General features: G+C 34.5%; 1 protein-coding gene across 3 annotated transcripts in view; it reads right to left on the reverse strand.

The window, feature by feature from the left end:
- PTBP3 (polypyrimidine tract binding protein 3) overlaps window positions 1-13,100 on the reverse strand; it is a 244,874-nt gene that overhangs the window by 220,871 nt on the left and 10,903 nt on the right. For all 3 annotated transcript variants that reach the window (XM_051961216.1, XM_051961222.1, XM_051961230.1), the window contains one exon: window positions 3,182-3,273. The gene's annotated coding sequence lies outside the window, so the exon portion shown is untranslated. The remainder of the gene's footprint in view (window positions 1-3,181; window positions 3,274-13,100) is intronic.

The raw sequence follows: 13,100 nt of genomic DNA on the forward strand, positions 1-13,100 counted from the left end.
TCCCTTTTTGATCTGATTTTTCTTGTGTAGCATGATAATTGTGGAAATATATAGAGAAGAATTGCACATATTTGACATATATTGGATTGCTTGCCATATGGGGGAAGGGAAGGAGAGAAGGGGGGCAGAAATTTGGTTTTGCAGGAGTCAATGTTGAAAAATCATTCATGCATATGTTTTGAAAATAAAAACTTTAATAAAAAAAGGAAAAAAAATGACTCCAGCACAACTCTCCAAATGAAGTGTTTTTTGATTCTCCCAACTTCTCCTTCTCTATTTTGTATTTAGTAACTTTGTATTTTTTTATTTATTTTGGATATATATATATGCATATATACATACATATATATGTCTCTCTGTGTATATTTATATATGTATATACACATGTGTATATATGTGTATGTGTATATGTATATTTGTTGTCTCCTCTATTAATATAAAGTCCTTGAAAATTGGGGTATTTTCATTCCTTCAAGGACTAGGACCAGATTCTGGGGAAGATCATAGATTTAGAGCTGGAAGAAATGTTCAAGGTCATTTGGCCCAGTCTCCTTATTTCATGATTGAAAAAGCTAAAATTCATGGGAAGTTAAATGACTTCCCCCAAGTCACACAGGAAGCAGACATGAGAAACACAATTTGAACCCTGGTCCTCAGACTGCAGACCCATTGCTATTTTCATTGTATATAAATTGAATGGCATAATGGGAATAGTTGAATCAAAAGGAGAGCTGGCAGACCACATCCATGTCTAGCCTTAGTCTGGGATAAAGGGTACAAGGTACAAATTACTATAATAAAAAGCCCTAAATTTTAAGAATTCAGATAGTGTCAATTCCCTGGAGCAACTTCTTCTTTTGGCTAACTAATCTTCTATGTACTCCTGGTTTAAAATCTCTTAAGTTCAACAGGTTCAAATGCTTCTCCCAGCCTTAGGATCCTGTCCCATTGACACACCCTAGGTAAACCCCACCTGGCTTTTTCAAATTATATCTGTTCTCACCCCAGATCAGATCCCTCCCTACCCTTCCTGCTTCTCCTAATTATTGGAACATGTTGGCTCTAGCCCCATAGATGTGAAGACATGCCCTATCCCTGGTTAGAAGATTTCATTAGAGATTCCCAGAAAGGTCTTATCAACTTTTACCAATTGGAAAAGGGTTTGTGAAGGATGAATCCTGGAGCATGGGATTTATTACCTTAAGTGAGGATTTCTGCTGAACCTGAAACATGGTAGCTATAGGAATTCAAGGAATTCAATGCCATTTCCATGAGCACAAACAGATAATCAGGGATGTGAGACTGCCTATTATTTACTTTGTTGCTTTTATACTGTACATACCTTGGAGATAGTAGATTCAGTTCTAAAACACTGCAATAAAGCAAGTTACATGAATTTTTTGATTTCCCAGTACATATAAAAGGTTTTTTTTTTAATACCATACTTTTAGTCTATTAATTGTGCAATAGGATCATATCGTTAAAATATATACATGCCTTAATTTTAAAATACTTCATTGTTTAAAAATGCTATCTGAACCTTCAGTGAGTTGTAATTTTTTTTTGTTGTTTGTTTTGTTTTGTTTTTTTACTGGTGGAAGTTTTGCCACAGTGTTAATGACTGTTGATTGATCAAAATGGTGATTGTTAAAGGTTGAGATGGCTGTCAACATTTCTTTAAATAAAACAAAAGTGAAATTTGCCAATTGACTTCCTTTCACTTGAACACTTAGAGGCTATTATCAGGATTATTAATTGGCCTAATTTCAATATTGTTGTATCTCAGGGAATAGAAAGGCCTGAGGAGAGGGAGTGAGACAGCAAAGCAGGTTAGTAGAGCAGTGAGAATACACACATGCATTGATTAAGTTCATATGAGCATGGTTCATGGTCCCTGAAAACAATTACAATAGTAACATCAAATAACAATATAATAATAATGGAAAAAGTTTGAAGTATTCAAGAATTATCAAAATGTGACACAGAGATATGATGTGAGTACATGCTGAAAAAAAATAGCATCAATAGACTTGCTCAGTTCAGTTATCACCAACTTTCAATTAAAAAAAAAAAAACTGCAATTCTCTCCAAAGTGTAATAAAAATGAGAACTAGCTTATTAGTAAAGAAACTAACCTAAAAAAGACGTTAGTACTCTAAGAAGGGCATAGTACAGTTATATTGATATTCCAATGAGTCACCAAATTCAATTAATGAAATTACTAGATGTAATGAGACTGGATGTGATGGATAGATATTGCTTTGAGAGACTCATATCCTCTGGTAGACTATTGAAAAGTAACCACATTACCTCATAGGTCTTTATGAGCTATAATATTCAAAATAGGGACCCACATAGTACTTTAAACCTGGGGTAGCCTAAAAGGTTATTATAGAAAAAAAAAATCTGGTCATGGGATGTTCAACCAATTGAGAATGCCATAACTTTAATAATTAATATTCCATTTACTTTTTATATACCCAGATCAATATTGAATCAGGGCCAGAACCTAGAAGTAATTCTAGACCACTTCAGAGTAGTTTGAAATGCTGTGATTCACTTTTACCTTTAGCCCTTCACTTCCAAAATATTTCTCTATCACTAATCTAGTCCAAAAACCCTCTACAGAAATTGGAGATTAGAGAGGAACTTTCTGTTCGGATCCAACCCCACACTTTAGGGAGGTTTTTAGAGTATTTCTGTGATTGGGAATGTGAGCTGGAGTGATATACTATTACTAGATTGTACACTGGGAATAAATGATAAGATACACAAAGTAGCCTGAAGGGTTGGGTGCAATTTGCAACACAGATTTGTCCTTTTAAGAAAATCTGATACACAGTCACTCTCGAATTGAAAAGATACATTTGGAGAGATGGTTTGCATTACTTTTGGGGTTTTGGCCTTAAGATTCAGAACACTGAAGTGTTTGTTTACAAACACTCAGCTAAAGGGAAAGAGTTAAGAGCCATTTCCATTTGAACATCTTTTTTTTTTTTTTTTTTTTGAGGGGGGAGAGCCATTTTTAAAAAAGAAACTTTTAAAAATGATTTGCAGACTAAACTTACTAAGCAAATAGTATTCCTTTCTGTCCCTTATGCAACAATACTAATAATCTCTTCAGAGTCCTAGGAAAATTGTCTTTCAATTTCTTACTTGACACTAAGGTTCTTTTTCTCACCACACTTTCAGCTCTTTGCAGCTCCACTCTAGGATCTTGGTAGAATGTGAGAGGAGAAGATAACTCAAAATGTATGTATGGCTTCAGTTGATCTGTAAAAAGGAGATATAGAAAAGTATTTACAAAGGTATGCAATGTTAGTGAGTCAGTCAACTAGCTGTTAATAAGTTGATTACCATGTGTCAGCTTTGTGCCAAGCCTGGCCATACAAAAAAGGGGACAAAAAAATGTTCTTCCTCTCAAGAAATTCAAAGTCGAATGTGGGAGAGAACATAAAAGATATACACAAGATATAAATAAATCAACCATAGAACAGCTATTTATTTTCTCCACACATGCAAAAAAGAAATGCTTGACACAAAAGACTCACAAACAGGCAATAATAGAAAAAAGTAAACAAGCTATTGTAACTACCATTATACCCTAATAAGAAATTGAGACATAAACATAAAAAAATAAAAAAAAAGTAATTTTCAAAAATCATGAATAGGCATTTTGCATGTCACCTTAGTTCTGCATTATCCAGACAATTGCTTAATTCTCTGTCTTCTGATTGTAATGCCAGAAAAACTGATGCAGGAGAGAGATTAGAGAGTTTTTAATATTTTAATGGAGGGTAAGATTGACTGGACAAGACTCTCATTTGGAATTATCCAGTGCTGAATGGGAGAATCTCAAACCTTTAAGTACCTTTTTGGAGACAAAGGAGAGGAAAGGAGGGAAAGTTTCTATCAGGAAGGGGAGGCCATAAATCCTAAAAAAAAATCCAGAGACAGGACGTCTGAATACAAAGAAGTAAAGATATCGTGGGGTATCTTGGAATATTTTAGAAGGATATTGTAAATTCTTGAGGACACAAAAGAGTCAGGAGGTCTACTCTCTTGTTTATCTTGCTAATTTATAACCTGAGAGCAAATAATCCTTAGTTTTACTGGGTCAGAGTGGGATTTACAACTAAAGGGATTAAGACAGAACAGTTAAGGAAACTGGGACAAGGGAAACTCGTACAGGGAAACTGAGTCATGATAGTTAAAGAGAACTGTGGCATAACATGATAAGCCAGGAAAGTGATTGAGCTTATCTTTTTGCTGGTGGCATCCTCTTTGATATAGATCCCAATTAGCTCTAACTAAGGGACTCAGAATCACTTGAATTCACAAAGCTGATTCTAAAACTAGAAATGCCCATTTTAGGATTATATTCATCACCTATACTCAGTAAAGAATTACAAAGCAGAAAAGGCAGCTAGAGTTCTACAGTCCAGATCCAGTTTACATAATCAGGCCCTTGCTTTAGCTGCCAAGTCTTCCTAGACATTAGACTGAAAAGAAGGACATGATCTCTTTCCCACCCCTCATTGGAAGCACAGAAAGTAAGAGTTACTTGTTATACATCCCCAGAATCAGGAAGGAGATAGAAGGTGTCCCTTCTTTAATTGATGCAACATCAGCACCCTATTCTATTTCCATTGTTATAGGATAGGGAGAGGACTAAGGTATCAACAAGAGTTTGTTGTGTCATACTACAATATGTTCAACCTTTTTCTAGAAGAACAAGGTTCAATATTCCACGGAGTTTGCTCTAGGCAGAGTAGAGGTGGGGAGTCTCCTGTTTCCTTATACCTTCATCCTATTACATTTGTAAAGTGTATAAAAAAGCAAATAACCTCTTCTCCTCCACTTCCCTTCTTTCAATATGAATCATGCATTACATGGGCACTATGAGGGAAAAGGAGGTGCATTTTAAGTTGCATAGAGTACAAATCTGTCAAAGCCACTAGGTGGGGCTCCAAACTCAAACCATACCAACTTACTTTCACTGTGTATGTGCTGACAGGAATCATAATTTTGGCTTATGGGCACTGGCTCAAAACCAGAAGCTTTTCCCAGATTCTTATCATTTTGAAGGAGCATACATTAATTCCCTCAACAACCATAATTATCTTGGCTTGTTTCCTCATTTCATTTATTTCCCCATTCTCTCTTCCCCACTTTGGTGTGAGCTCAAAAGGGATGACTCATACTTGAATTAAAATAAATTTACTGAAGCAAAATTGAAAAATAAAAGGCAGAGGGATAGAATTTCAGAGCAGCAGCACCACTCATGGGCAGATTCTGGAATCTCAATTCCCATATCATTTGTGCTCCACTTCTATTTGTTATCATAAAAAGGAGCATGCCTAAAATTTTGTGCCAGGATTGCTTGGTTAAAAAAGGAAAAATCATCTGACTAAAGTCGCTTTTCCCCAAACCCTTCCTGCATAACTAAACACCCATCACCCAGCCATCAAGCTCATTTCTTCCCTATTCAGTGTTCCCTGTATTATGTTGCCATCAGAACCTTAAAAGAGATGGTGTCTCTAATTCAAAATGAAAGAGCAACTACCAAGCATATGCTTTCATCTCACAGATCCAGAGCTAGAGAATTTCCAATAGAAAGAGATGAAAAAAAAAACAAACAAACAAACTTTTTTTTCTTTTAAAAAGTCTACTAGACTTAGAAGTTCTTAAACTGGAGTTTCTGAACTTTCTTTTTAAAAGTATTTTGATGACTATTTAAATATAATTGATTTCCTTTGTAATCTTCTGCCCTTTTTTAAAATTAAGAAATATTCTGAAAAAGTGTCATCAGTTTTACCAAATTGTCAAAGGGGTCCATGACATATATACACAAAGGTAAAGAAATCTAAACTAGAATTTGTGACGTGTTGGATAGTCTTTGCCCCTTTCTCCCTTCCTCCTCTTTGGCACTTAAAGTAAAAAATAGGGATGAGACATCTTGTGAGAGGATATTGAAACACATAGTACATATAAAACAATAAAGTACTCACTTAAAGTCTTTCCTTTTCTTTAAAAAGAATTTTTTAAATTAACATTTACTGATCCCACTTTCCTTCACAATTAGAAAGAAGAAAAAGAGAATCTTTGTAATATGCATAGCCAAACAAAACAAATTCCCATATTGGTGATGTATAGAAATATACATCCTTCCCTCAGAAGATGGGTGTCATGGTTTTGTATTGGTCCTTTTGCAATTATGGTTGGTCACTGCATTGATTAGAGTCAGAAAGGCTTTCAAAAGTGATTTGTCTTGATAATAAATGCATTGTCTTAGTTCTGCTCACTTCTTTCTGCATCAGGTCATACAAGTGTTTCCAAGTTTTTTTGAAACTAACCCTTTTGTTATTTCTTATGGCACAATAAAATATTACATTATATTCATAAGTCAGATTTTGTTAAGAAAAATAGTGAACTTGAGATGATTGTTTCAATCATATTCTTTCTGTCTACTTATATTATTTCCAACTTTCCTAATAGAACGTTTTTAGGAGTTTCAAGTATTATTTTTCCATGTAGGAATATAAAGTTTAATTATATTAAATCCCATATGATTTCTCTTTCTCATTTACCTTTTTACGCTTTTGATTCTCTTATTTGAAAGTCACCTTTTTCACTCAGCTCTGATCTTTTCATCAGGAATGCTTGAAAATCCTCTATTTAACAGAGTATCTGTTTTTCCCCTGAAGAAATATATTCAGTTTGTTGAGTAGATGATTTTAGGTTGTAATTCTAGCTCTTTTGCCTTCCAGAATATCATATTCTAAGCCCTCCAATACTTTAATGTAGAAACTGCTAAATCTTGTTTATCCTGATTGAGGTTCCATGATATTTGAATTGTTTCTTTTTGTCTGTTTACAAGTTGGATATAATATTCCTTGGAGTTTTCATTTAGGATCTCTTTCAGGGGGTGACTGGTGGATTTTTTCAGTTTCTATTTTATCCTCAGTTCTAAAATATCAGGGCAGTTTTCCTTGAAACTTTCATGAAAGATGATGTTTAGGCCCCTTTTTTGATTAAGGTTAATAGATAGCCAAGTAATTCTTAAATTATCTCTTCTAGATCTATTTTCTAGGTCAGTTTTTTTTTTTCCTGTGAGATATTTCACATTGTCTTTTATTTTTTTCTTTCTTAAAAATTATTTCTTGATGTCTTATGAAGTCCACTTCCACTTGGCCAATTCTAACTTTTAAGGAGTTTTTTTTCTTCAGTGGATTTTTGAACCTATTTTTCCATTTGATTAAATCTTTTTAATAAGTTCTCTTCAATGAATTTTTGTACATCTTTTTCCATTTGGTCAATTCTGCTTTTCAAAACATTCTTCTCTTTATTGGATTTTTTGTGTCTTTTTTTTTTAATCATTTGGTTTATTCTGTTTTTTAAGGCACAGTTTTCTTCTGGATTTTTTTGGTGCCTTTACCAAGCTGTTGACTCTTTTTTCATCATTTTCTTGTACCACTCTCATTTCTCTTCCCAATTTGTACTCTATATCTCTCTAACTTGATATTTAAAATTATTTTCTAACTCCTGCAAAGCCTAGAGTCAATCCATATTTTTTTCTCTAAGGCCTTGGATGTAGATTTGACTTTACTGTCATCTTCTGAGTTTGTGTTTTGAACATGCTTGTCACCATAGTAACATATAGTCAGGATCTTTTTCTGCTGTTTGTTCATTTTCTAATCTATTTCTTGCCTTTCAACTTTATGATAAAAAAAAAAAAAGTCCTGTCTGCTTATTACAGGACTGAGGGAGCACTATTCTCAGCCTCAGATTTTTTTGTACAGCTATTTTCAGAGATAATTCCAGGAACCTCTAAGTTTTCAGTTCTTCCTAGGTGGTATGATCCAGGGAAAGGTGTATCCTGTACTATGCACTGGTCTGTGAGAGACTATAAGCACTCTTTCCCACTCTAGAACTCTGACCAGGATTCTTACTACATTGAGGCTGCAAGCTCTAATGTGCTAGTATTCCTCCTTGTCCTGGGACTTAGACCAAAGACTGCAATCCAGATCCAAGTATGGGCAGTGCAAAAGAGTCCTGCCCCTGGTGGTGGCAAAAAAGGGACCCTTTTGACCAGTTGCCCAACCCCTTTATAAACTGTGGGCTGAGAGGTCTGGGTACTGTTACTGCTGCCACTAATTCAGTCACTCCTAAGACCTATTCCTGGTTTACTGGGATTGATGTGCATTGGCATGGCCTGGGCTGGATTGTGCTCCACTCTTGAACTGGTAAAATAGAGCTTTTCTGCCAATCTTCTAAATTGTCTTAAGATAGAAAACTGTTTCACTTCATCCTTATGTGGGTTCTGGGCTCTAGAATTTATTTTAAGCATTACTTAAAGGTATCTGCAGGGGAATGGGGGAGAATTCAGGACAGTTCTTGCCTTTTCACCTCCATCATAGCTCTGCCTTCCCCACTACCATTTTATTATAATTATAACTTGGGATTTTGTGCAGGGAAGATAAAGTGACTCCAGTTTGGAAGACTTATTTCTGTACTAATTGTCCTTGATATATCTTTATATATAAAGTACATGATATATATTTTCTAAAAACTAATTCAGTCTATCTGATAATCAGTGGGAAGCATACTGGTGGGGCCTAATGTGTGACAATACTAGAAAAATCCAATTCCTTAAGGTTATCTTTAGAAACCCGAGAAGAATGGCGGTAAGTTGACTCTCTGTGAGTGCATGTTTAAGTTAGCAGAGAAGCTCTGGAGGCAGTACTATCCTTGAATAAAATTATATTTGTGGTTACTGAAAAACTTCTACTTACTTATCAGCTTTCAAGATGCCTTTGAAGATGCCATGTTATAGAATCACATAATTTTAAATTTGATCCTAGGTTTTGAAAAACTACAAATATAAATTCATTTAAACTTCATTTATTTACTCAACAAAAATTAAGTTCGTATTATGTGCAGAGTATTGTGCTAAGTACAATAGGAAAAGTACAAAAATTAGACTAGTTACAATAGCCTCCATGGAACTTACACTACTTGTTTAAAAATATTTAGGTCCCTGTCTTTTTGAAATAAAAAGTAGTTCTTTTGTATAATGAATGACTCTGTACTTTAATGCTAATGGTGTAGAAAATGATGAGATAATTTTGAATAAGCATTATAACTAAATATATAATTGTTTAACTTGCTACAGTTTGCTAGAAATGATTTGCAATGTGTGATTTTTTTTGATGTAATACAGATACTATACAACAAAATGTTTTATAACTCAACAATGCTATATAAATACTATTATTGTTGCATTACCTAAGTTAGTTTCTGAGTTATCATGGCATGGGAGTGACTTTGAATTCTAGCCACTTTTGTCAGATGGTGAGTTCTTGTTTCCAAAACTTGGATCTTTGAGTTTAGATTAGATTACTACTATTATTTTGATTACTATGGTCATTATTACTACATGTATATCTAATCTGTTCCAATGATCCACTATTCTATTTCTTAGGCAATATCAGATTGTTTTGATAATCACCATTTTGTAATGCTGTTTGAAATCTTGTACAAATTAGATCTATGTTTATTTATATAAAATATGTTTATAATTATGTTCATATAGTCTCTGTGTTGTCTTGGCAGGGAGACTCACAAGTATTTTGTATTGTCTGTAGTTATTTTAAATGAATTTTTCTCTTTCTATCTCTTTTTTGCTGCATTTGTTGGTACATCTGTTGAAATGCTGATGATTTATGTAGTTAATATCCTGCAATTTTGCTAAAGTTGTTAATTGTTTCAATTAGTTTCTAATTGATTAAATATACCATCATATCATCTGCAAAGAATGATAGTTTTGTTTTCTTATTGCCTATACTTATTGACCTTGAATTCTCAAAAGTGTTATTATTTGCTTCTGGCAACTAATGTTGTACTGGCCCAATGACAAATTATACTTCTATGGTCCATTTATCACTCTCTGACATGGTATGAAATTCAGCTTCTAGACTTCTGGCATACACTGTTCTGACCTTTCAAAGCTCACAAGGTTTTAATTATCTCAAATTCTCTCATTAAAGATTATGAACAGATACAATAGAGAAAGAAGCAACAGTATAGTCATGTGTTCTTGGATTACATAAAGCCTTCCAGGGATGAGCTGACAAATATTAAATAGCTAACTGTTTTTGGGGAAAAATGTATGCATGACACACTTAAAAGTTTAATCTGCATTATTAATATTTTCTACATCTTTTTTTAAATCTTGATAATCAATAAAACAATAAATCATATACTGATTTTTACAGCACTTACTAATTTCTGAGGTATAAATGCTCACCCTGAATATGTTATAATCAGCATTCACAAGCATGCCAAGTATTTATATAACACAGCTTTGTTTGGGCTACAAAAGCCTGAGGCCTCTCTTCCCATCCCCTCCCCCCCCCCCAAAAAAAAAAAAAATCCTAGTGCACTTTCTTTCTTGGACATAGATAGACAGAAGAGAGGAAGCAAAAGAGGCCTGCTTTGCCTGTTTATACCTTTTGAATGAACCTCAATTCAGACTTAGAAGCTAATCAATAATTTATCTCAAGGTTACTAATCAGAATTATGGATTTCTGCCAATTGCTCCAGATTCTGGAGCAAGGCCTTTCCATCACTTGTCATCATGTTTTTTTAGGGTTTGGCAGTAGTCAGAGCATTCTCCAAAGTTGGGACTTACTTTTGACAGACCTCTGTTACATTTCCAAACTAAACATTTTTTTTTTTATTAGAGAGGGAGAAAAGTACTTGTTCTTGGAAACCATTCTAACTTAATTAATTTTTTTAGTTAAAATTTATAGCATTCCTAGATAGTAAACAAAACACCCTAATAAGAACAGTTGAAAGTACAAGTTCAGTTAATATTTTCCTTCATCAACAGAACAAGAATCACTTGACTTTTGGCATACTGTTAGAAGGCATGCTTAGCATAGTTTCTGGCACATAGTAATAATAAATAAACTTTTATTAAGCACCTACAATATGCCAGAGCTGGGAATACAAAAAGGGGCAAAAGGCAGTCCTCACAATCTTCTGGGGAAGACAACAAGCAAACAATGATGTGAAAACAAGCTTGATACAGAACAAATATTGTTGATCATCCTTCATTTTCAAAGGGGACCAATGACAGTATAGGATGCTATCTTGACTCATGCATGAATTGGATTTAAGCAAAGCAGAGTGACACAAATCTATTGGTCTCACTCTCTTTCAGAGTCAAGTCCAGTGACAGGACAAACGTTAAGATGAGTGGTGATGACCTGAGATAAGTGCATGGCCTTGTGCCTTCAATGTCTGACCAAGCTGTAAGTGCTACACAGCATCTGCTTCAGCTACCTTCATGAACACTGGAACAAACTGTTCTCATCTGCCCATTCTGCTGGTGAAAATCTTCACATGCTAGACATCTCCTTGCATCACTGATTTGTTTGAGACTCACTGGTTACCTTAAACCTGGTTTAGCCCATCAGCTGAGGCAGTTTACCAAGGTATGGCTGCTGCATATACTTTAAGGATTGTCCTTTTCACCTATTCAAGGTAAAATAACTTGCTGATTGAGATAACCAATCTTTTTCTTGGTTTGAATATTATCCTGATTCAAATAAGGCATGGAGTGGGGGAATGGGGGAAAAGTATTACTCCTAAGAGGTTTCAAAACCTCTTGGCTCTTGTCCAAGCACCTTTCTCCCTGAATTATTTCCCTCATTTCCTTCAAAATACGGTTAGACCTTTAGATTTAATGCAGGGTGCATTGCTGCAGTATTTAATGAACCAACTAAATGGTACAGTGGAAAGCCCTGGGGCAGGAAGACCTGAATTCTAATTCAGCCTTAGATGCTTACTAGTTGTATAACTAGGCAAATCACTTAACCGCTGTCTGCTTCAGTTTCCTCAGTTGTAAAACAGAGATTAATAATAGCACTTACTTTTCCAGTGCTGTTGTGAGGATCAAATGAGATATACAGTATAGTGCCCAGTATACAGAAAGCACTTAATAAATGCTTGCTTCCTTTCTTTGAGTTAAAGACTGATAAAATTTCCAAGATAGATAAATAAGACTCAAGGACTGACTTTAAACTAAAATACTGCCCTAATATCACTTTTTAATGTGTATTCTAAAAAGAGAAGGAAACAGGAATATGGGGGAGAGGTTCAGTATGTTTTCACATCCCTTATATTCTTAAATTCCAAGAAAAAAGTAGTCTATACACAGTCTCCATTGCCTCACTTCTTATTTAATATCTAATTCCTTGTAATCTGTCTCCCAAATCTATTACTATGCAGAAATCTCTTTTCTTGGAGATATCCATCAATTTAGTTTAGTCTAACTCCTTACATCACTAATAAATGATCATCAATTTATGTATTAATTCAATCAAATAATATTTACTATTTAATTTGACCTCTGCTTGAATACTTTCAATATGAGAATATTCACTAGTTATCTAGATTTAAAATTAGAAGGGATTTTAAAGACTACCTCATTAATCCCTCTGTTTTACAGAGCAGGAAACTGAGGGTTTGTTCAAGGCCACCCAGGTAGGGAGGAAGTGTTAACAGCAAGTTTTGAACCAAGACCTTCTGATAATAAAGCCACATGTTTCTTTTTATTATTACATCACAATGCCTCTTATTACTTATTGTTCAAAGTTTCTTCCTAATATTGCGACAAAATCTCCCTTAGATCTCAGCATGAGTCTCCTGACTCCCCATTCTACTACTCTTATCACAACATACTACTTCCTTATAGTTCTTACCTACCATATAAATTATATAAGATATAATATAGATCAAAGGGCAATATTTGATAGTGCTTTATAGTTCACAAGGCATTTTCACAACACTATGATGCAAGACAGTTTTTAGAGAGATTCAGTGTTTTATACAGTCATGATATTTGGCACAGCTGGAACATAAAGGTCTCACTCTTTTTGCTCTTTTCACTATTATTACACATAGTATCATCTACCCTGTGATCTAGATTAGATATTAATCCATTGTCCTCTGCTCAAGGGCTAATGGGCAGCTAGCTGGTGCAGTAAATAAAAGCATTGGGCCTTGAATCAGGAAGGTCTGAGATCAAACAA

The sequence above is a fragment of the Antechinus flavipes genome, chromosome 1 (assembly GCF_016432865.1).
Source record: "Antechinus flavipes isolate AdamAnt ecotype Samford, QLD, Australia chromosome 1, AdamAnt_v2, whole genome shotgun sequence".
NCBI classification, from domain to species: Eukaryota; Metazoa; Chordata; class Mammalia; order Dasyuromorphia; family Dasyuridae; genus Antechinus; species Antechinus flavipes.